Below are 26,141 nucleotides of genomic sequence, written 5' to 3'. Positions count from 1 at the left end.
ACAATAATAGAAATAAATAATATATTTATACATAATAAATTTCCAAGGAGAATCTTTTTTTAAAAAAAAAAGTCAATTAATGTGTTTAAAAAATATAAAAACTTAAAATAATTGCACATATCTGAATTTCTGTCTGTAATACACTGCAAATATATAATCATCCTTAAATAAAGGTGTCTTTACTTGAGAAGACAAATGAAAAATATTCAAAATTCAAGAACAAATATCTGCTAATGGGGTTAAAGGAAAGCTGTATTATTTATTAAAGGCTCTATTTATTGCAAACTCAAAAGTGATAAAATGTAAAACAATTCCAAGAACAATTACACTTTTATTAATATTTATTAAGTATCAATATTATCTTTAACAAAATTACCTTTACAATGAAAACATTCAAATAACTGCACATATCTGATTTTCTGTCTGTAATACACTGCAATATATATGTGTGTGTGTGTATATATATATATATATATATATATATATATATATATATATATATAATATAATATATATATATATATATATATATATATATATATATATTACTCTTTATTTGTGTTGTTTTCCAGTACAAATATCTAAACATTCTTAAATCAAAATACACTTATTTAATTATATTTATCTTTAAATTTGTAATGATATTTCTCTTATTATAATTACATTTTTTTATATATTTTAAACAAGAACAAATATCTGCCAAAGAGTCAGAAAAATAAACTTAATTCAAAGCCAAAACAAGCTTGATAATTCTTACCCCATTAGAAGATATTTCTTTTATTTGATAACATGTTCTAATAAATTTGTCATTTTGCTTCTCAAATGAATCTATCTTCATTTAGGAATGTTTAGATTTTTGTATTGAATAACATTACAAAATAAATGAGTTTGTTATTCAGTATTTTTGTAGTGTAAATACTGATTTATTTCACAGACAGAAAATAGTGCAGAATATACAGTTCTTCTCATGGAAAATCTAGTTTACTTTCTACTAACTGGCTCAAACAAAACTCAGAGTATTTAAAGATCTGAACTTTGGCAAACTCACTGACTAGTTCCATCTCAAACCTTTAGACTTGACTTTGTTTCCAGGCAAACTAAAATAAACCTGTGTGCTCTGACTCCTAAAAGCGCTCAGAGCCAGATATGCATCAGACAACAGCAGCGTGGGCGTCTGTGGGTGTGCCGTCTGGGACGTGAGTGTGTGTGTGTGTGTGTGTGTGTGGGCTGTGTATTTACCCTCTGTGTTGGAAAATGTCGATATATTTCTCCAGAGACCCAGCTGTGCCAGTAACTCAATAAGATCGTCTGCGTGGGAGGGACTGGGAGACCTGCCAATCAAATGTCTAGATGCCCCGCCCTCAGAGCCGGTCAGGTATCCCTCAGCTGTAGGTCAAAGGTCAGAAATGAGAAGCTCATAATATTTTAATTTCCCAGTAGGTTCTAAATCTTGACACGTTTCAGCACAAGTGATTGTTTCACCTTGAAATAAAGCTGCTGGCAGAATTAAATTGTGTAATGAGCAGCTCAACTAATTTAATCGTTACTGCTAATTAAACACGATGTGTCACACCCTCTGCAATTAAAGAGCAGAGGGGTGAGTTTAGCAGCACACTTGCTTGTTCGGGACGCTGACAGACTGTAGGGAGTGAACGAGGATGATGATGGAGGTGGTGATGAAGACAAAGATCCACGTCTTTCTCTCCAGTTTTCCGAGTCGCTGCCGTTCCAACCGCGTTCCTTTCCACTCTGTGAACTCCACGACTACAACCAGACAAAAACCTTATTAAAAAGCCAGAAATTAAAACATCTATTGTTCTTCTGTGAAACTATTATTATAATAATAATACATCCGAAAAGCGCATTTGCCTAAATGTGACAGAAGTTTTACTACTGTACACTCTTAAAAATAAAGGTGCTTAAAAGGTTCTTCAAGAGATGCCATAGAAGAACAATTCAGTCAAAGGTCCTTTAAAGAACCATCTCTTTCTTATGATTTTATAATCTGAAGAACCTTCTTTTGCCACAAAGAACCTTTTGTGAAACAGAAAGGTTCTTCAGATGTTAAAGGTTCTTTATGGAACCAATTGGACAAAAAATTTTCTCCTGTGGCATCATGAAGTACTTTTAGTTTTAAGAGTGTGTGTCTCTTCTGCTCAGCTCAGTTCTGCATTTATTTGATTAAAAATACAGTCAAATTTTGTGAAATATAATTACAATTGAACAAACTTACAATCTTATCTACCATTACTTTTCTTCAAGAAGGACAGGTTAAATTAATCAAAAGTGACAGTAAAGACATTTACAATGTTACAAAAGATTTCCATTTATTATTCATCATGTTCTTTTGAACTTTCTATTCATCAAAGAATCCTGAAAAATGAAATGTATTGTTTTTTACAAAAATATGAAGCAGCACAACTGTTGTTAACATTGGTAATAATCAGAAATGTTTCAGCTTTGTTTCAAAAATTAAATGTTTACAAATTCAGCTTTGATCAAAGGAATAAATAAAATTTTACAATATATCCACATAGAAAACAGTTTTTTTTTTTTTTTAAATGTAATAATATTTCACAATATTATGTATTTTCTCTGTATTTCTAATCAAATAAAAGCAGCCTTGGTGTGACTTCTTTTATAAACATTGAAAATCTGAATTATTGCTCTTTTTTCACCTCCTGATCACTGTCTGCTTTATTTACATAGAATAGAGTAGCAAAACATCTGCTTTTGTGTTCCACGGCAGACAGAAAGTCATAAAAGTTTGAGTAAATGATGACAAAAGATTCATCTTTGATTAAACTACCCTTTACGAACAGATAAAGCACAATGGAAAGAAAGCAACACAAACAGATTTCAATAACTTTTCAATTTGAATCCTTCACAGGGCTTCACTTATTCTCAGAAATAATGTGATTCAAACAGCAGTAACAATCAAAAACAGATTCAATCAGTGCTGCAGTGCGGCGCTAAACCGCATCCATTGAGATCTTTAATTGAGAGAGTCTCATTATCCCAGCGGAGAGGAAATGAGGGAGGAAGTGCAGGGGGATGTGCTGCTCACTGTGTGCTCATACACGTCTGTGATTGGAGTTCAGAAACTTTTCTCCATGATTACACTGCTCTGAATGACAGACACCTGTGTGTGTGTGTGTGTGTGTGTGTGTGTGTGTGTGTGTGTGTGTGTGTGTGTGTGTGTGTGTGTGTGTTCAGACTGTATTCCACTGATCAGAAATAAATCTTTTCATATACCCATCACATACTCACACAGGTGGGTAATTGTGCAGTCTGTCATTTAGTACAAACACACACACACAAACACACACACACACACACACACACACTTGTGTTTAATATGTTTACACTCAGGAAATTTGAAGTTACTCATGGAAACATAACTTTAATGAACTTCATTCCATTATTGCTATGGCAAGGCTAAGATTACGTTTTAAAAGTTTTGGTCGGTAAGATTTTTAAAGGTTTTTGAAAGAAGTCTCTGAAACTTTTGTCATAATTTACTCATGTTATTTCAAACCTGTATGACTTTATGTCTGATTGTTGAACAAAAAGCAGATGTTTTGCTGCTCTTTTCTATGTTAGAAGGAGATCCCAAAATCCCAAAAGAAAAAAAAAATTGAATAATTAAGATTTTCAATGTTTTTGAAAGAAGTTTTTTGTGCTAATGACTCATAGTTTCGGGGTTGGTAAAATGTTTAAAATGTTTTTGAAGATATATTGTGAAATATTACTACAATTTAAAATGTGTTTTATGTGAATATATTGTAAAATGTCATTTATTCCTGGGATGAAAGCGGAATTTTCAGCATCATTACTCCAATCTTCAGTGTCACATGATACTTCAGAAATCATTATAATATGCTGATTTGCTGCTCAAGAAACATTTCTGATTATTATTAGTGTTGAAAACAATTCTGTTTCCTATTTTTTGTGGAAACTGTGAAACATTTAATTTTTCAAGATTCCTTGATGAAAATTTAAAAGAACAGCATTTATTTGAAACTGAAATATTTTGTAACATTCTAAATGTCTTTACTGTCACTTTAAATCAAAACACAAATAAACAAACCAAAAATTGGTGTATATGGTGTATCCTTTGTCAAAACAACTTGATATTTTACATGTCATGAAGAAAATGTGAGTGGCGTTTGTTGGTGCAAAACTCAGATGCTACTGTGTTGGCGCACATGCTGAACTTTGATACTGAGTTTTGAAAAGCCAAATTAGCTTTGTATAGAAAAAAAGTTCATAATTTAGAAAGCTAAAAGATTTCCTCCCACCAGCTACGGTCAAAGCACCTTGTTGTTCTTTCATTACGTGACTTTCCAGAACCTTCACCCTCTCTGATCCCGTCTGGTGGCATGAGCGAACATTGTTGGCTCTTTAACAAAGTGCTTATGCTTCTAAGTTAGTTTGGTTTAATGTGGCTGCTAAATGCATAAATGTGAATTAAATATTGAGGTGTGTACCTGCTGGTTGTGGTAGGGTCTGTAGCAGCGGCGGCTCACGGCTCTCAGCTCTTTCACAGCGTCAGTGGGCATCGATTTTGAGAAGCCCAAGCCACTCCAGGTGTCTGTAGGGGTTCGAACCTCAGTCACCACGGGCTTCTGCTGCATGGCTATCACACACACACAGGTTTTCACAGATTAAATCACAGGCATTATGAAACCCACACAAAATCGTGAATGCCTGGAAACATTACACACTCAGAACCACATCCAGATTTACACTGGCATACAACAGCAGCTCTAATTAATGTGTGTGTGTGTGTGTGTGTGTGTGTGTGTGTGTGTGTGTTTGTGTGTGTGTATGTGTGTGTGTGTGTGTGCGTGCGTGCGTGTGTGAGTGTGTGTGTGTGTGTATCCCCCTGCATTATTAACACCTGCCACCTAATTAACGCAACTTAATCAAAAGCAGTCATGCAGAAGAATGTGCTGCTACCTTTCCACATCTCTCTCTCTCTCTCTCTCTCTCTCTCTCTCTCTGTGTGTGTGTGTGTGTGTTTGTGTGAGAATGAAGTGGTTTAAATGGGAGTTTATTTAAAAGTCACTGTATCAGTTTCTGGAGTGTTTAGCAGGGTTATCATTAACTAAAAGTAAAATGAAAAACTAAGACAATTAACAAATGTAAATAAAATAAACGTTAAAATAAATGTTAACAAATAAATGAAAATATTACATGCAACTAATTTCATTTCAATTAGCTGGCAGAGCATCATTTCTTATTTTTTTAACTTGAAGTGCTAAAATAACTAAAAACTAAAATGTAAATAAAAATGAATAAGAAATATAGAGATATATAATGATAACCCAACTGACAAAATACACAACAAAATTACTAGAAATGAAAAATTAACTAAAATTAAAATGTGAACACAAAAAAGTAACAAAACAAGTACACTTATAATGTATAAATGCTTTACAAATTTAAATTATATTTTTATATATTTTAATATACATATATAATATTAATATATTAATATAACAATGAATATTTTTTCTATTAGCAAACTATCACACACACATACACTCACCTAAAGGATTATTAGGAACACCTGTTAAATTTCTCATTAATGCAATTATCTAATAAACCAATCACATGGCAGTTGCTTCAATGCATTTAGGGGTGTGGTCCTGGTCAAGACAATCTCCTGAACTCCAAACTGAATGTCAGAATGGGAAAGAAAGGTGATTTAAGCAATTTTGGTGCCAGACGGGCCGGTCTGAGTATTTCACAATCTGCTCAGTTACTAGGATTTTCACGCACAACCATTTCTAGGGTTTACAAAGAATGGTGTGAAAAGGGAAAAACATCCAGTATGCGGCCAGTCCTGTGGGCGAAAATGCCTTGTTGATGCTAGAGGTCAGAGGAGAATGGGCCGACTGATTCAAGCTGATAGAAGAGCAACTTTGACTGAAATAACCACTCGTTACAAACGAGGGTATGCAGCAAAGCATTTGTGAAGCCACAAAACACACACAACCTTGAGGGCGGATGGGCTACAACAGCAGAAGACCCCTCCGGGTACCACTCATCTCCACTACAAATAGGAAAAAGAGGCTACAATTTGCACGAGCTCACCAAAATTGGACAGTTGAAGACTGCAAAAATGTTGCCTGGTCTGATGAGTCTCGATTTCTGTTGAGACATTCAGATGGTAGAGTAAACAGAATGAGAACATGGATCCATCATGCCTTGTAACCACTGTGCAGGCTGGTGGTGGTGGTGTAATGGTGTGGAGGATGTTTTCTTGGCACACTTTAGGTCCCTTAGTGCCAATTGGGCATCGTTTAAATGCCACGGCCTACTGAGCATTGTTTCTGACCATGTCCATCCCTTTATGACCACCATGTACCCATCCTCTGATGGCTACTTCCAGCAGGATAATGCACCATGTCACAAAGCTTGAATCATTTCAAATTGGTTTCTTGAACAGGACAATGAGTTCACTGTACTAAAATTGCCCCCACAGTCACCAGATCTCAACCCAATAGAGCATCTTTGGGATGTGGTGGTGGACACAGGAGCTTCGTGCCCTGGATGTGCATCCCACAAATCTCCATCAACTGCAAGATGCTATCCTATCAATATGGGCCAACATTTCTAAAGAATGCTTTCAGCACCTTTTGAATCAATGCCACGTAGAATTAAAGCAGTTCTGAAGGTCGAAAGGGGGTCAAACACAGTATTAGTATGGTGTTCCTAATAATCCTTTAGGTGAGTGTTATTATTTTTTTTGTTTTGTTGTGTTTTTTTATATATTCATGATTTTATTTTTTTATTTTTCGCATATTTGTCACACTTAAAAGTTTCAGATCATTAAGCAAATTTTAATATTACACAAAGATAATGCAAGTAAATACAAAATGCAGTATTTAAATGATGATTTCATTTATTAAGGGAAAAAAAGCTGTCCAAACCTACCTGGCCCTATTTGAAAATGAATTGCCCCCTCCTGTTAAATCATACAAGAACTGATTAACCACATTATTTTAGAAAGCTGAATTAAATGTCACTAGTCACACATGGGCCTGATTACTGCCAGACCTGTTGAATCAAGAAATGACTTAAATAGAAGCTGTCTGACGACGTGGAGCAACACATCATGCTGCGGTCTAAAAAAATTCAATAACAGATGAGAAACAAAATAGTTGACATGTATCAGTCTGGAAAGGGTTATAAAGCCATTTCTGAGGCTTTGGGACTCCAGTGAACCATGGTCAGAGCCATTATACACAAACGGAGAACACTTGGAACAGTGGTAAACCTTCCAGTGGCCAGCCAACCAAAATTACTCCAAGAGCACAACGATGACTCGTCCAGGAGGTCATAAAAGAACCCAGAACAACATCTGAAGAACTGCAGGCCTCACTTTCTTCAATTAAGGTTAGTGTTCATGTTTAAACAATAAGAAAGAGACTGGGCAAAAATGGCATCCTTGCAGCTTTAGACCTGGATGACTTGCCATAACTGATGGAACCATGAATTCTGCACTCCTGAATCTGGAGGAGAATGTCCGGCCATCAGTTTGTGACCTCAAGCTCAAGCACACTTGGGTTCTGCAGCAGGACAATGATCCCAAAAACAACAGCAAGTCCACCTCTGAATGGCTCAAGAAAAACAAAATCAAGATTTTGGAGTGGCCAAGTCAAAGTCCGGACTGTGATGCAAGGCCATAAACAGTCCATTCATGCTCAAACCCTCCAATGTGGCTGAATTAAAACAATTCTGCAAAGAAGAGAGGGCCAGAATTCCTCCACAGCAACCTGAAAGACTCATTGCCAGTTATCACAAACGCTTGACTGCAGCTGTTGCTGGAAAGTGTGGCACAACCAGTTATTAGATTTAGGCGGCAATTACTTTTTCACGTAGGGCCAGGCAGGTTCGGACAGATTTTTCCCTTAATAAATGAAATCATTATTTCAAAACTGCATTTTGTATTTACTCGGGTTATCTTTGTGCAATATTAAAATTTGTTTGATGATCTGAATCTTTTAAGTGTGACAAATATTCAAAAAAAAAAAAAAAACAGGAAGGGGGCAAAAACCTTTTCACGGCACTGTACACACACACACACACACACACACACACACACAAAGTCGTTTCTTAGTAATTTTTGGTGAAATTCATGAGCAATTTCTAAGTGAAAACTGTTTTAATGTAAATCCTTTTAAATTATAGTAGAATTAAAGTACAGATATTCATTGTATCTCAATTAACAAGAGGTGCAGAAGAGCTGAATGTAGTGGAACTCGTCACACGTCTCGTCCTCTAGCCAGAATGATCTGATGTCAGGTTTCTCCGTGTGTTTTTGTGTGTGTGACTGTTCATCTGTCTGCATATTCAGTGGGTGGAGTGGCTGCACTCCATTATAAATCTGGCAGCGTGTTACTCTGAAATGGGTCCCTCTATCACCCTCTCTGGCACTGCGTAACGCTTAAATGGCTCCCCTATATCACCTCTCTGGCACACTCCAGCTCTTTAATCCATTTTGAGCTTTATACAGCATGATGAATGCCAAATAGATGGAGCCTGCAGCGGCACGAGTCCATCCAGCCACGGCCCACAATAACAATCTGAACTTAAATCACTTAACTTCAAGGCTTTTCATCGTCACATCCGATCACACAAAGAATATGCTTAAATGTGAGACACTGAAAATGTTGCAGAAAACCAGTCTGTAATATGCTGAGCTGATCTTGATCAGTAAAACTCTGGAGTAAATATGAGATTTACAATTATTATATTATTGTCACACATGTAGGGTCAAAAATTATCAAAGACTTCTGTTTTCCTGTCCCAAACTATCTTGAGTAACAAAAGGGCCATTTGGCATTCCTGAAGGCACAGAATTGCTGATATCGATCAAGGCCTGTAGGCCAACATGTTTATACATCGGGGGTCTGCTAATTGTCACACCTTTTGCACAGTGGGTGAAGCTGTAGTCTGCTGATTGGTCAGTTTGGAATGTCTCACATTTGGGTTTCAGTCACATGGTCAAGGAAGGGATAAAAGAAGACTGTAAATGTTGCTCTGTCTCTTTCTCTCTGCTGGCTTTTCTTTGCTGGGAGCTCTCTTCTCAGGGCTCTGCCCTCTGCCCTCTCTCCCTCTTTTTTCTCCCTCTTTCCATCTTCCCCTCTCTCTTTCTCTCTCAGGTAATTTTACATACATGTTAGGTACATTTAACTATATGTTTTACTATCCTTCATCTATTTTGTAACCAATTCAAGTGTAAACCATAACAAAATACTGTTGTTAAACCATTTCAATTATTAATTATGTGCTAACTAATCTTGATTCAATATTAACTTTGAAGTGCTACCTATTGCAATACAATATAGTCACTTAATAGCAACGCTCTCCCACATATTTAGCTATTGTAACTGCACTTATTTCCGTCGTTGGTATAAGTGGCAGTGGGTGGTAACAGACTAGAAATGTACAGTTTTATACCATCGTGCTGATAACGTTTCTTTAGTCCTTCGGCAATCCTACAGCCTGAACCACTGTAGGGAAACCACCCTTACAGATGGTGCCGAAACCCGGGATCCCTTGCAGTGAGTTTTCTGAGATTTACTTTGGTTGGTCATCAGAATGAGGATTTTTTCATAGTTGATCTTGTGAATGGATTATAGCTGGCCTTCTGATTGCGGACTTGGTAAGTATGTTTTCATTCTCCATTTTGCATGATATAGTAATTAGAAGGTTGAAAGTAGCTTCAGTAGTCCCATTACTGTACAATCCAACAGACATTCAGATTATCTCCTCAGGGATGGAAGGGAAAATCTCTAAAAGCAAGTGATGCATTGTTTGCTTTATGGAGCAAAAAACTTGAGCCTACCTTGTGCAAACTCAAGAAAGAATATGTTGATACTAGATGTTCAGATGATGAAATGTTCAAATGGTGGGACATAATTGGTAAGCATCAAAAGAAATCAAAACATGGTGAAATAATTGAGGCTTTAAACTTCATAAGCTGTACTCGGCTATGTGATTTGATGAAACATCTATCTTCAAGTATAGATGCTAATTGTAAAGAACTGCATTCTTAAAATGCAGAAATACAAAAGTCAGAGGCAATGATTCAGGATCTTCAATCACAGCTAGATAAATTACTAGCTGAACAGTTAGCTCTGAGTGAAAAATGTAAAAAAATCACAAGGGCACCATTGCAGATCTTAAGGCTAAGCTAAATGAACAAGAGTTCATGTCTCCCAAAACACTTAACAGTGATGGGGCTAAAAAGCATGTTCACTTCTTGGAAGAGGTGACTTCTTGTGATAATTCTAGAACTTTTAGTTCAGAGGAAGCATGTGCCACTGCTCAAAAAAGTGTGCCGATTTCAGTTCTTAAGGTGATGCAGCACCGTAATAGCGCAGAGTCGTGGACCAGAACGCATGGTGTAAAGAAAGCATTAGAGAGTCATGAAAATCCTCAAACTTCAGGAGAACACAGCGACAACCCTGTGGCAAAGATAGCAGGTTTTGTAATTCCTGTCACAAAATAGGCCATACAGAGGAAAAATGCTGGTCACTGGGTAGGTGTAGACCTCCACCTTATTTTCAGAAAGATAGGAAACCACTTTCTAAAGGCAGAAATCAATGCTCATTTGCAGGTAAAACTCTTAGTGAGTTGACTGCATTGTTCATGCAAGGCCTCCAGCTACTGACTTCACTTGCTAGTGGTTTAGCAGTTTAATAGCAGATAGTTTAATATGTTAACATCCAAATGTCAATTATCCTGTTTGTATTTTCAAATTTGTAATTGCGCTAAACACATTGTGTGCATAAAGCACATTATAGTTGTTTGTATAACTACATGTGTACAAAGACTAGTTGAGTTTATTCTTTTAAAATACATGACTGCTTTACTGTAAGTGTGTGAAACACTTAGGTTTAAGGTTGTAGATGCTATGCATCTAGACCATGTGTCTTGTTTGAAATTGGAATAACTGTAATACTGGAATTGTATAGCAATTTCAAGTTGAATGTGTGTCTATGCTGAGTTTTGTTTGTCTCCTGAGTGGTACACTCTGCTATTTTCCATATAGCTGCAGTCAAGCCATGTACAGGAGCCTAGAATTGCCATGGGGCCACAGTGTGATTCACAATTGTCTTAACAATGAAAATGCCTTTCCTCACAACAGGATCCAATACCTCTGAACTTGGCATTTCATCATGCCCCTTAACAAAAAACATTGGTATTGAAGCATTTTGAGCCAGATCACACACCACATACTCACATTCTCAGGCTGGCTCCCTGTTACTACAGGACTAAATTTGCATCACAATTGTAAAACTTCCCTGTCTTTGTTTGGAGCATGATTACACTTACACATAGCCACAGCTAAATACAGACACACAGATAACACCATTTGATCTTCACACACAGGATCAAATCTGTCTGATACTGCCTCAAAAATGTATGCAAAAAAAAAATGCTTTTAAGTCTATACATCCAGACTGTATTATAATTGTAGATTTCATCCCATTATCATTTGTTTTGTTTTCTTTGGGTTTACCTAATCACTTAGTTTTGTTCCTCAAGTTTGAGATGTAAATTAGTATTTCTCATTCTTCCCCAAGTACAAACATTTTCATTGATATGTCATGTAATTAATTTGATTTCTGTTTCTTTGTATGTTGTTCATTTCAGTTGCAACAATAATTGGTTGTTTTTGAAATTTTTATTTTTTTTTTTTGTCACACTGAATATTTGCTGATACTCTTACTGATGAAGGGGGGTGTTAACAATAATTGTTAATTTTATTATAATGCAATTATTTTTATGTTTCCAAAAACAGTTTAAGAGCTTTTTCAGATCATCTTTTGTTCTCACTTGACCATCTTTTTAAGTACATCAATTTAAGGGCCTTTTGCCAGAGACAAATTCAATCTGACCACATCAAATGTCTGACCAATGCTAAATGCCATGTTATTTTTACTGTTTGTTGTGCCATATGATCTTTTTAAATCACATGATCCCTGCTGCATAAGTTCACATCCCGTGTCCTGCTTCAGAAAGAGGAACACTGGGGTTCTACCCCACTTCAGTGCTTGCTCTTGTGGAGGTGTGAAGTATTCGATGGACGATTTGCATATCTATGAAGGATGCAACACCATCTGAGGAAGATCTCTCACACAGGACTGAAAGGAGAACAAAGACTGACCAGCTGCAACTGCAACAAGTCTAGACCAGAAGTCTGAAGATGACATCTGCACACAACAGAAATCATATTTCTATGGACTGTGTCACCTTTTGCCTCTTTAGGTGTGGCCAACGGGTGCCAAGGGGGGTCATGTCTTTCCCAAAAATTATCAAAGACTTCTGTTTTCCTGTCCCAAACTATCTTGAGTAACAAAAGGGCCATTTGGCATTCCTGAAGGCACAGAATTGCTGATATCGATCAAGGCCTGTAGGCCAACATGTTTTTACATCGGGGGTCTGCTAATTGTCACACCTTTTGCACAGTGGGTGAAGCTGGTAGTCTGCTGATTGGTCAGTTTGAATGTCTCACATTTGGGTTTCAGTCACATGGTCAAGGAAGGGATAAAAGAAGACTGTAAATGTTGCTCTGGCTTTTTTCTCTCTGCTGGCTTTTCTTTGCTGGAGCTCTCTTCTCAGGGCTCTGCCCTCTGTCCTCTCTCCCTCTTTTTCTCCCTCTTTCCATCTTCCCCTCTCTCTTTCTCTCTCAGGTAATATTTTACATACATGTTAGGTACATTTAACTATATGTTTTACTACCCTTCCTCTATTTGTAACCAATTCAAGTGTAACCATAACAAAATACTGTTATTAAACCACTTCGATTATAAATTATGTGCTAACTAGTCTTGATTCAACATTAACATTGAAGTGCTACCTATGGTAATACAATATAGTCACACAATAGCAACGCTCTCCCACATATTTAGCTATTGTAACTGCGCTTATTTCCGTCGTTGGTATAAGTGGCAGTGGGTGGTAACAGACTAGAAATGTACAGCTTTTATACAGTTTTATACCATCGTGTTTCTTTAGTCCTTCGGCAATCCTACAGCCTGAACCACTGTAGGGAAACCACCCTTACACACACCCAAACTTCAATGTAAATTTTTTCCTTCGAGGCGTCATTAGGGCGCCGCCCCGCGCCAATATTATTTTTTATTATTTATTATTTTTTATTATTTATTATATTGTATTATGTTATATTATTTGAATGTTATCAGTTGTCATTTTTCATTTTTGATTAATGATTTAATGAATAACTCAGGTTGCCAGAAGCTTCTTTTTTATAATACATAATAAATGCACCCATGATGTATAAATACTTTACAAGTTAAAACAATATTTTTATTATTTATTAATTTTAATATTTACTATTTTCAAAACAGTATATTATATTAATAATATGCAGTATATAGGTCATATAAAAGTATATAAAACTGAACAAATTAGAAAATATATTTCTTATATTATACTGTACTATTTAAAAATAAAAGTATATAAAATTATAATAAAGACAAAATCATACACAATTCTAATTATACAATAATATTTTATACCATTTTATATATTTCTAGATGACTTGGTAGTAGTAATAGTAGTAACAAAGAAAAATGTGTTTAATTATCATAAAATAAAGCCACACTGCAAAAAATGTTAAATTTACTTCATCATTTCTATTATATATTCTATTATAATATATAATTTATTTTATTTTTGTATATTATATTATATTATATTATATTATATTATATTATATTATATTATATACTTCATCAATATTATTATATATCAAGTTATCAAGTTATCAATTGTCTTTTCACACTGTTTTAAGTCCTACAATAAAGAAAACATACAAACCTTGAGTTGCCAGAAGCTTCTTTCTCTCATATTCATGATCCTGTTCAAATAAACAGCAAACAAAAACCATTTCAATAAACCATTAAGACAAGTTATTTGTGAATTGTAACTGAGAGCTAAATCTGACAAGACAAGTCTTTCTGAAAAAAAAAACTATTCATACAGAAGATGCAATACATTTACAACAAGCAGTTTTGTTTTGATTTTAAAAATGTGAAAGTGCTTTACCTCATTATTAGTGTCCACAGATGGGAATATTCTCAAACTACAGCGTCTGTCTCTGTTCAGATAAAAACCATCCACCTCCACTCTCACTGACCTGAAACACACACACACACACACACACACACAATAAGAGAGCTTCATTCAGTGCTGTAAATTATTCTAGACCGGAATCCAGAGCATCGTCTGCCTGTCTGTCCTAACGCTGTCTGTTCAGGACAGAGGTTTTTACCTCTCCGGCATGAGCAGCGGGTTCGGCTCCCTTAAGGCCTCTGATTGGCTGCCTCTCCTCGAAGAGACAGTCGGCTTGACGACGACTTCTCTGACCTCTGTGACCTCCGCATGTGGTGTGATGGAGGACTCCGTCTCTGCTTGTGTCGGCTGATCTTCAGTCTCTGGAATCTGATACAATTACATGATCAAAGTTTACTGTTTACAGTAAATGTAAATTACTTTAGCATTTTATTAAATGCATATTTAAATAGAAGATATATAAGTAGCATATAAGTTTGTACAATAAGCTCATCAATTAGTATGATCCTACAGATTTCTATACAACTACAACTATACAGCTTTCTTTACACTGTTTGAGATACTGTACTGTATATCACAATTCAAGGCATTCAACGAGACTTTCCATTTCTTCCATTTGCAAAGTGTCATTATTTGACTAGACTGACAAATTTTAAGACATTTTTACACAAATCTGCATGTAAAAAATGCAGAATTACCTTATTTCAAATGACATTTTTTTTTATTCTCAATTCTATTGATCATAATGAACCTGAAAATGTCAGTTTTAAACAGTTGTGTTGGTAATTCCAATTATTTCTAATTCTCATTACATTTGAACAAAAATATTATTAAATATGAATATTATTATTAATATTTAAAGTGTTATTTAAATCAGCATGAAAATTAAAAGCAGCAAATAATACATCTATGATGTATGGATACCATTTTAAATGCTATTTTATATATTTTAATATTAAAAATATTAGAATACATATTTTAATAACTTAAAATCATAATTTTAATAATATAATTAATTTAGATATCATTTTAGTAATTATATTTTATAAATAAAACATTCTTATTATTATCTATGTATTTTATTTAATTATTTATTTTATTCTATTTGAATTATGGGGTATTATTATTTGTATTAGAATGTTGTTGTCAGGTGGTGTTCATTGGTTTGTCTATTATGAACATCATGTTCATCCAAACCTTCTCTAATTTGGATTCCACTCCTTTGATTCCTATCCGTCCATCTTCTGAGGAAACAGTCAATCCGGGAGGAGGCAAGGGGCGGGGCTTCCCAGAGAGAGAGCCAATCATGGCCTCAGGAGAGGGCACAGCACCTGAAGATTGACACAAAAGATGAAGATTGGTACAAAAAACATACCATTCATTTAACAAAACAAACAAGCATGAGTGAAACTAAAGAGGACACACACACACACACACACACACACACACACCTGTCTCAGTGAGGCGCAGCTGCTGCATTAGCACATTGATCCAGTAGCTTGTGATGCCATTATTGGCCACCAGAGGGTCCACCGGGGTCTTGGTCACCTCGAACACATTCTTGGTCGTCATGGAAACCTCAGTGGAGTCCAGGCCCAGCAGCAGACGTCTGGCCTCATAAAGACTGCCAATGTTCCTCTCCAAACCTTTAACGACCACCGACTGGAAACAAACACTTTAAAGAGTTACCATTTAACACCTCATATGCAAAAAATAAAAAAATAAAAAATCATAATAGTAAATAACAGTATAAAAATATATAATTGTACAGTGAATTCAGAAAGTGTTCAGACCCCCTTCACTTTTTTTTTTTTTCAATTTTATGTTGCGGCTTGATACTGCAATTGTTTAAATTCATTTTCTTTTCTCTCATTAATCTACACTCTGTACCTCACAATGACAAAGTGAAAACAGAATTTTAGAAATGTCTATAAATTTATTAAAAAGAAAAAAAAAAGAACACATCTTAAAACTACCTCACCACACTAGCCATACTACTAAACATTGTGTTTAGTGCATCTTAACTCATAGAATAGTACATTGAGAACAGTATGTCAGCAGTGTCTGAAAGGTGTCATATTTTTGGTGAATAATGAGCTATGCATGGCTTTTGCTTTAATATGACCCATACCCCATGCTCTTTGAACCAAAAATAGAAATGATGAAACATGTGAAGGTAATGAATGCAGTGAGTTTACTGCTGTCAATGTGAACGGCCCTCAACATGATGACTGGGGTTTTAGAAAGTAAAAGTATGAAACCGTAACTGTAGTCTATAAATTTGTATGCATGTTTTTGGTGACAGGTGCATTGTGGGAGCTGTGCTGCAGTACCTTTGCTGTCTGCTTGACCTTGGGTTTGACGCTGATAAAAACACCAAGGTTGTGCATCATCTGAGCGAGTTTCCGCGGGTCAGACTCTCCCTCGTCCTTCAAATCAAACATCAGGCAGACGGGCAGACAGTCCTGAACGGGAAAACACACACACACATCACACCAGCAGGAGACCAACACATGGATATAGTCTCATCCAGATGTGTCACATTCATTCATCGCAGAGGAAATGTACTTCATGACAAATGTCTATTGTTTATTGTACTCTAAGCATACTGTGTGTTGTAATCCTGTCAGAATTGGGTGTTTGTGTTCTATTTTCACATTAAACGACATTTGCTTTGATATTTCCTAATGCAATTACTTTTAGACTTTTGTAACTGGGACACACTGTACATGTTTTCTGGGGCCAGTATTATGGGGAGTCTATACATGCTGTACATGTTGTCTGGGGCCACAGTATATAATGACTGAACGATAGAAAATTCTTCACACACCATTAGACATGCATAAACGCTGATTTTTTGATATGTTATTTTTTTTGAAAATAATAAAACTCATGAATGTGAAAGAAGCACTTTGGGAGAAATTACCTGTTAATTATAATGAGTTCAGACTGACCCAGTGTTATTTCAGTATCAGTAATATACTATTATATTATACATATATATATAGTAACTCTCTCTCTCTATTTTAGTGCTCTCAAACGATTAATCACATCCAAAATAAAAGTTTTTTTTTACATAATATATGTGTGTATACTGTGTATATTTATTAGGTATACATAAATACCATGTATATATTTAAGGAAAATATGTTATGTTTACATATTAAATATATTTAAATATAAAATAAAATATAAGAATATGGATATATAAATGTATAAACGTAAATATTTTAAATATATACTGTATGTGTGTATTTATATATACATAATAAATATACACAGCACACATACATATATAATGTAAACTAAATCTTTTGGATGCGATTAATTTCGATTAATAATTTGACAGCACTACTCTATTTATTATGTATATATACTGTAAAGACACGCACATAAAGTATATATTTTGAAAATATTTACATGTATTCACATGCATATATTTATATTCATAGAATTTATATTATATACAAATATATTTAATAAGCATATCATATTTTTCTTAAATATATGCATGTGCATATGTGTGTGTTTTAGAGCTGTCAAACGATTAATCGCGATTAATCGCATCCTAAATAAAAGTTTTGTTTACATAGTATATATGTGTGTATACTTTGTATATTTATTATGTATATATAAATACACACACATGCAGTATATAATTTGAAAATATTTACATGTATATATTTATATTCATATAATTAATATTATATTTAAATACATTTAATATATAAACAGCATATTTTTCTTAAATATATACATGCATGTGTGTATTTATATATACATAATTTTGGATGCAATTAATCGTGATTAATCGTTTGACAGCACAAAAAAAATGTATACTTAATTTTATTTCAATTAAAGTTTATTTTATTTAAATTATCAATTATTTTTTCCTATTTTATTCTGATCTATTTTTATTAGTTCTAGTTTTAGTTTATGATAATAACACTGGATTAAACCAAACCCTAAAAACATTTTGTATTTATAGATTTTTTTTTTTTTTAAATAAACTTAACTTATGAGTCTTTTCTCTTTCGATTTATTATTACAGTTAGTTGACAAAGCATCATTTCTAATTTTCATTTAGTTTAGCTTGAAGTTAAGAAATTGACTAAAACTAACATTGAATTTAAAAAAATATATATAAAAAATATATACTGTAGACATATTTTAAAAAAAATAAAATAAAAATGACAAAACAGCAAAAATACAAAAAAATAATAATAAAATAAAAAACATAAAAAATTACATATATTTCTTTTAAATATTAATAAAAACTATTGTAGAATTTTAACACCAAAATAACCCTGTATCTCACTTCTTGTGAACATTACATACACAAACTGAGCTCAACACACAAACACAGGTCTATACCATGAGCTGCTGTCGAGCGACACACACTCCGTCGGCCGTGCCCTGGATCAGCAGCGAGGGTGTGTGCTGCGGAGCGCTGAGGTCAGGCAGGATGATCTGCGTGTGCGTCTGATGCATGACGGTCAGGAAGTTGGCTCCGTTCTGACCCAACAGGAGGTGCTGCTGCGAGGTCACATCCAGCTGTGTGCTCACCATCACCCCTGTTACCCCGGCCAGCGCCTCCGTGCCCAGCAGCAACTCCATCAGGACGCAGGTGGCCTTCTGCAGAGGTCAAAGGTCAGTTATTGATGCTGCATGCGGCGCTATGCCATGTGTGACGGCGAGCGTCACCCTTGACGGCAGCGGCGTTTCCCTGTGTTCCTCTCACGCTGCAGGTGCTGCAGTAGAGTTTGGGCTGCGTCCTGAAGCTGACGCTCACTCCAAATGCTTGAGCCACGTGCTGAATCACCGGCGAGCCCGTGTCACACACCACACCTCCCACAAGGGTCACAGGCAGGTCAAAGGTCAGCACCAGGGGCTGCAGGTCCTGCAAATCAGATTCACGTGCACACACACGTAAAACACATATTTGAATCTAAATATATCAATCTTGAATACAAAGCCATATATCTGAATATAATGAATATTTATTATAAACACATTTTATTTTCAATAATGGTGATTCTGCTTAGATTTTCATTATTACAGTACAGGATTTTTTAAAATGTAAATCAGCATAAAAAGTAGCATGACAAATACTAGCATAATGTACAAAATTTTACAAATGTGTATTTTTAGATTTTTATATATGCATATGTAATATTATATGAATATATTAATATTGATATAATAATTTAATATTTTATTATGTTATATAATATTGATATTATATATTAACCATTTATTGTAATATATGTATATTATTTATATTGTAAGTATATGTGTAACTAAATATTAAAATTGTTAAATTATCACAAAAATAATATTAAATTAAAGTATCTTAATGGTCATAAAATTTCATTGCTGTAGTACTATATTTTTTTTAAAGCATCATTCAAGTTAAAGGTAGCATAATAGAAATGACCATAAAGTATAAATACGTTACAATTTTTTTTATTATTTATTAATTTATTATTAATTTGTAATATTATATCAATAAATTCAAATTAACATTATCTAAAATAAATAAATTAAAATAAAATAAAATATAAAAATATAGTATAAAAATTAAACTTATTTTATTTCAGCTAGCTGCCAAGGCAACATTTCTCTTTTTTTGTTTTCTTCTCTTGCTAAAATAACTAAAACTTAATAAAGTAAAAACTAAAACAGATGAAAAAATATTAAAAAACAAAACTGATCCAAAACTGATCCGAAAGGAAAATACACCTTTTTCCTATAGATAATAATAATGAGTGAAAATATTGTTTTCAGTGATGTGCAACCTATATACATATCAGTTGACACCTCACTAAAGGCATATTATAACCCTCTTATGGTCTTGATATTTCTTCTTTCTTTCTTTCTTTCTTTCTTTCTTTCTTTCTTTCAGATTATGAGGTGATTTATAACCAAGACACATCTCAAACATAAAAATCTTTTTAAAATAAATAAATAAAAGAAAAAAAATCTAAATATATGAATACTTATTATAAATTCACATGTTTGAATTCACATAAATTCACGTGGTTTGTATATATTGATGTTGATGACATTAATGTTAATGAGTCACTGACCCGGATCTGTCTCCTGGCAGGATGCCACCCCTGAACCGGACCAGCGATAGACACCTGCAGGTATATACTTACTTTTATATAAAACTCAAATGAATGATGTAGTATGTAGTGTGTACAACTGCAGTATGCTACAACTGTGAGGGAAGTGAGTACCTGGTTGCTCTTTTCTCCTGCGGTTGTTGTTCCGGTTGGAATCGGGGAAGTGAATGTGGCAGGAAGTGTTTGTCCTCACATGACCTTTCTTAATGGTCCCGCCTCCTTTCCCCGATCACATGAGGGTGCTCCGTGTGGGTGACGTCCATCTTCAGCGTGACTTTATTCAACCTGTGCACAGGAGGGCTTCTGTGAGATCACCACAGGACGGATGAACAGAGAAGTCAAAGAAGCTCAAACCTCACCTTAGTCTCTAGAAGCTCCAAAATCTTGCGTTGGCCTCCCTCCAGAAACATTGCTCTCTTCCCCTCCACTTTCACATGACGATTCTAAACAGAAATACACAAATCATCATGCATTTTACTTCTATAACTCCAACAGTGGAAAACAACCTGTAGACTGGGATCATAAAAATGCCGACTTTATTTTTTGTTGTCGGCGTGTAAATGGGTAAAAATCATTTACCGGAGATGGAGATAGTCATAGCATTTCAAAAATATTATGAATATATCCCGTACAGGTCAAAAGTTTGGAAACAATTACTATTTTTAATGTTTTGCAAGGAAGTCTCTTCTGTTCGACTCACGCCTGCATTTATTGAACAAATATACATGAAAACAAACAGTAATTTTGTGACCACCCCAATATTATTAAAACTTCAACTAATAGTTTTCTATTTGGAAGTATACTTTAAAAAAAAATAATTGATTTCCTGTGATGCAAAGCGAATTTTTCAGCATCATTAGCCCAGCCTCCAGTGGTCACATGTGTAACATCCATGTCTATCAAATGACCCATTTAGAATCATTCTACTATTCTGATTATTATGAGTGTTGGGACAAACAGTTCTGCTGTCTATATTAGATTTGATGACTATAAAAGGTAAAAAAGAACTGCATTTATTCAAATAAAAAAAAAAAATTCTTAATAATAGATATTCTAATAATATATTTTTCTTTACTATCACTTTTTATCAAGTTAAAAACGTATCCTTGCTGACTATAAAGTATTGATTTTATTTAAAAAAAAAAGAGAAAGAAAATAATAATGTACTGACCCCAAATTACTGACCAGTAGTGTATATGTTTATTACAAAATATTCGTATATTTGAAAACATAGCTTCTTGTTTTTTTTTTTTTAATTTTTAATTCATCAAAAGTATCCTAAAAAAAAGTATCACATGTTTCGGTGAAAAAATATTAAGCAGCAGAGAAACTGTTTCCAACTTTGCTAATGAATCATCATATTAGAATGATTGTCTAAAGGATCATGTGATAATGATCCTAAAAATTCAGCTTTGCATCCACAGAAATAAATGATAATTTAAAGTATTAATAAATTTAAAAACAATATTTTAAATTGTAATCATATTATCACAATATTATATTTTGTTTATGTATTTTTGATCAAATAAATGCAGGCTTTGATGAGCAGAAGACAACACTTCTTTCAAAAACAAACACAAAAAAAACATTTAAAAAAAAAAATAGTAATGTTTCCAAACTTTTGAACCTTGTACTGATATATAAAACTATTCTAATCTAATAATATATATTATATAATATAATAGTATATATCTATATATCTAGTTTTTTGTTTTTTTTTTTGTTTTTCTTTTTTTGTTTGATTTTATTGTGAACAATTCATCAGTGCATGTTACTTACTAAGACATTTGTTGAGAAAGTTAATAGTTGGTTTAAAAATATTATCTGCATATTCAAACTTGGTGCATGAAGATGCAACCATCTGAAATAAAATAAACAACAATTAAAATGAAATTAACAATAAAATAAAAGAAGATATAAACATCTTTAATATTTTAGTTTATTTAAGGTGTGAACCACCCTTAAATATGTCTAGGGTTTAAGTTTTAGCAAGGTTTGTGCATTTTGTCACTTTTTTTAACATATATAAAATATATCAAATTGTATGTATATATATTTTTATATATATATATAAATATATATATCTATTTTAATTTTTAAAAATAGCTTTAACTTTTAAGTAAGGGTGATGGTTTTAGATAGGATTAGGCAATCAGATTTCAACAAGAGGTTTTAAAAATTTGGCAGGGGTCAAAAACGGGCACAACAACGAACACCGGCTGTAAATGTCAGGCAAGATGGCAGATAGCATGGTTGGTACGTGTTATTGGTTTTTTGGATTGGTTGTATATCATGTTAGTTGAGATTGGTCAATTGAGAAAAACTACAGACGCCAAAAAAATAAAAATACCCCCCCAAAAATACAAATACAGGTCTGTTTTTCATTTTTTTTTTCGTTTTAGTCATTTTAGTACTTCATCTTAAACTAAACAAAATGTTGCCTTGGCACTTAAGTGAAATAAAATAAGTTTAAGGTTTAATAGATTTGATTTCAGATGGTTATTTTATTTCAATTAACATAAATGTTTTATATTTAGTTTATATCAGCTGACCTAAACCCTAAAAGAGAACATGTTGCATTTATAGTAAAAAAAAAAAATATATATATATAATAATAATAATTATTTTTTATTTGTGAGTCATTTTTCTAAATTCTTATTATTTTGTAGAAGTAATGTTTTTTTTTGTTTTTTTTTTTTTTATGGTTATTTTTGTCAAGATTATTATTGTTTTTTGATAATAAAAAAAGCAGACTTTGGGCTTTAACCCATATGACTTTAGCTTAAACATCATCTGCATATTCAGACTTGCGGCATGAAAATGCATTGCGTCACTCTTTATATCCCCTTTATGGTGCTTTTGAACTTTTTGGTCATTGTATGTAAAACAGCAGCCTGGACATTTAACGTCTCTTTTTAGGTTTGGACCAACATGAGGGTGAATAAACGATGACAGGAGCGTGACAGTACTCACCTTTCTTTGATTTGGCACCGATCTTCAGCTTGGATGGCCATTTCACCTGCGTGTGTAGTGTTTCTCTCAATCACCTGAGACAATGAGTGGTGTGAGGAAGAGAAACTCACGTTTCAAAAGACATTCAATTTGCATCTTCACATCCTCCAGATTCAACATAGACAATGGCTCATTAGCATCTCAAAGCTCTTAGTTTTGCCTTCACAAAGGCAAATCTGTTCTGTGTGTTTGGGACAAAATCACTTCAGTGACTTTTTTCTTTCTCCCTATTTAACAAAAGACCAGAAAACTGAGAAGAAAAAAAAATCGGTATGTGATCTTCATACTGAGACACCAGAGGATCTCAACAAACACATGCACACGTTTGTTGATGTTTGCAGATGGCAGCCGTTTTGGCAGGATTATGAACGTTTAAATATGAAAATGTGAATGAAGCCCATATCAGGAGCTGATCAAAGATGAATTCATATCAGAGTCATTATAGGTAACCACTAAAACCAAAAAACACATTTTCATTACTGGAAATAAAATATACAAAAACTGAAATTAAATATATAAAACGTATTAGACTTAGATCCCAACATTTTTCATTTTTGGTACTAAAACAACTAAATATATTTAATCTAAAACTAATAATAAAAAATAAAAATGACACAAAAATGACTAAAACTTTAAATTTTTTAATTTTTTTATATTTAAACATTAACAAAAAATATAATAAAATATCACTGACAATAATATATCGAGCAATAATATTAGAGTTGTTTATTAGAAATCTTCCCGTTTTCTTACCTTCTGGAAGAACGCCTCACCTGACAGTCCAGAACCTTCTGCAGGAGCTAAAGACAAAGAGAAGGGAAGATTTATACACCATATTCATATTTAAAACATTATAAACAAAATTTATTTTGTAAAATATTTTATAAAATATCTTTAATTATACACGATACAAAATATAAAAAATATAAATGGAATTTAAATATTATACTACACATTTTTCAAAGTTTTTAAATGGTTTAATTATATTGCATGTTTTGCATTCATAAAAGCATATTTTGTTCATATTGTGCTCTGTTTTAACATGATCTATTCGAAACTTTATGTAGACAATAAATAGGCTATATGATACTTGATTTGCTTTACTGAAAATGTAAATGTTACTGATATAAACAAAAAAATTAATTTAGTTACAGTGTGTTTTTATTTATTGGTTTGATAAATATCTAAATAAACTACACACCACAAACATCTAGTCTCAAACAGAGTTCAAACATGTAAAGGCATGTGGGTGTGTGTGTGTGTGTGTGTGTGTGTGTGTGTGTGTGTGTGTATGTGTGTGCGTGTGTGTGTGTGCGTGTACCTGGTACTCCTTACATTATGGGGACCTAATGTCTCCACAAGGATAGTTATACCAGCAGTTTTTCACCTTGTGGGGACCTTTTTTTCGGTCTCCATGAGGAAAACAGCTTATAAACCATACAGAATGAAGTTTTTGAAAAGTTTTGTGTGAGGGGTAGGTTTAGGCCTAGGGTTTAGTTAAAGAGATAGAAAATACAGTTTGTACAGTCTGAAAACCATTACGCCTATGGAGAGTGTCTGTGTGTGTGTGAGAGGGTGGTAAAGTTAAACACATTTGCCCCAGAGTGACATTTACAGGGTTAGGGTGAACATCCCTCCTTTCATTAACTGCTCTTCATCGCTACGGGTTACACGGCTCTGCAAGCAGAATGACCTGAACAACCCCCGTGTGTGAGTGAGTGTGTGTGTGTGTGTGTGGTGGTGTGCGCGTGTGAGTGAGTGTGTGAGTGAGTGTGTGTGTGTGTGTGTGTAAAAGAAAAAGCCCCCAAAGCTGCTTCTGAGAAACGGCGTCAAACAGCAAAGTTATGTTAGAGCAACCGATGCTGACGCAAAACTAATTCACCTCCCTGTGAAAGAAGCAAACACAGCGAACTAAAGACACAATGAGCAGAAACACAGACGACTGAAGCAAGAATCACTGTTAAAGTGGAGTGTGTGTGAAGTCCAAGCGTTTGAGATCCAGACACGAGCGATTCCTCATATCTTGTGTGTTTATGTGGAGAGCTGTGCTTGCTAAGTAATCAGAGGCACCTTTTTTTCAAAAACAATACTGTTTCTAATTCTAAGGAACTTTAGGTGAAAGATCTGATGTGAGGTTCATCTTAAAGTTAACTCCTCCAATAAGTCCGATGAGAAGGAGGAACTTCTGAACTTCTATACCAGATCAGTACAAAAACAATCTTTGCTTTGCTTTCTCTCTGACAAGCTCAATCTTGTCACTCGCTCTCATCTCTGAGGGATTTGAATGCCAACTCCAGCTCGTGTTGAGAATCATTGAGGAGGTTAAAACACGACTCCAGAATCTTCCCTGGACAGCTTCATGAGTAACAGACCATTGTTAAACCTTTTGTTCATCACAGCAGACGTGCCACAACAAACGGGCCACATCCACTAACGCTCCCTAACATCACATTCTCAGTGCATTCAGAAGGACCATGTTGTGCTGGAAAAACCATGACAGGTGGTTTCCATTGTGCATGCACAGGTTAATGAAGCTTTCTGTGACTAATTGAACAGAAAACCCATGACAGATTACCGTCATCGATCAAAACACTGACCCGGTACAGCATGAGCTCCAGCCTTCTTCCGGTCGATTCCGGAATCTTCTCCTCCACACACTCCGGGTCTGAAGGCTCCTGGAGTTCAGCTCCTTCATCCTCCTCGTCCTCCATCCTCCTCGCTCCTTCTTCTGGTTCTGGTTATTTGCAAGGGTTCGTGTTCTTCTGGTCCTAAGCTTTGCGGTCCGTCGCAGGACCTGGTTCCAAAGGAGACCTCTGGAACAGAGCTTGCCATGTCTCTGAGGGCCGCCATAGTGAGAGTGTGTGTGTCCGTCAGTGTGAC

General features: G+C 34.4%; 1 pseudogene; it reads right to left on the bottom strand.

Moving 5' to 3' along the window:
• Positions 1 to 981: 981 nt before the first annotated feature.
• On the bottom strand, positions 982 to 25,972 carry LOC122134617 (annotated as a pseudogene).
• Positions 25,973 to 26,141: the final 169 nt, after the last annotated feature.

Source organism: Cyprinus carpio, chromosome B14 (genome assembly GCF_018340385.1).
Source record: "Cyprinus carpio isolate SPL01 chromosome B14, ASM1834038v1, whole genome shotgun sequence".
NCBI lineage: Eukaryota > Metazoa > Chordata > Actinopteri > Cypriniformes > Cyprinidae > Cyprinus > Cyprinus carpio.
The sequence above is the reverse complement of the archived record's forward strand: the minus strand, read 5'-3'. Positions and strand labels throughout refer to the sequence as shown.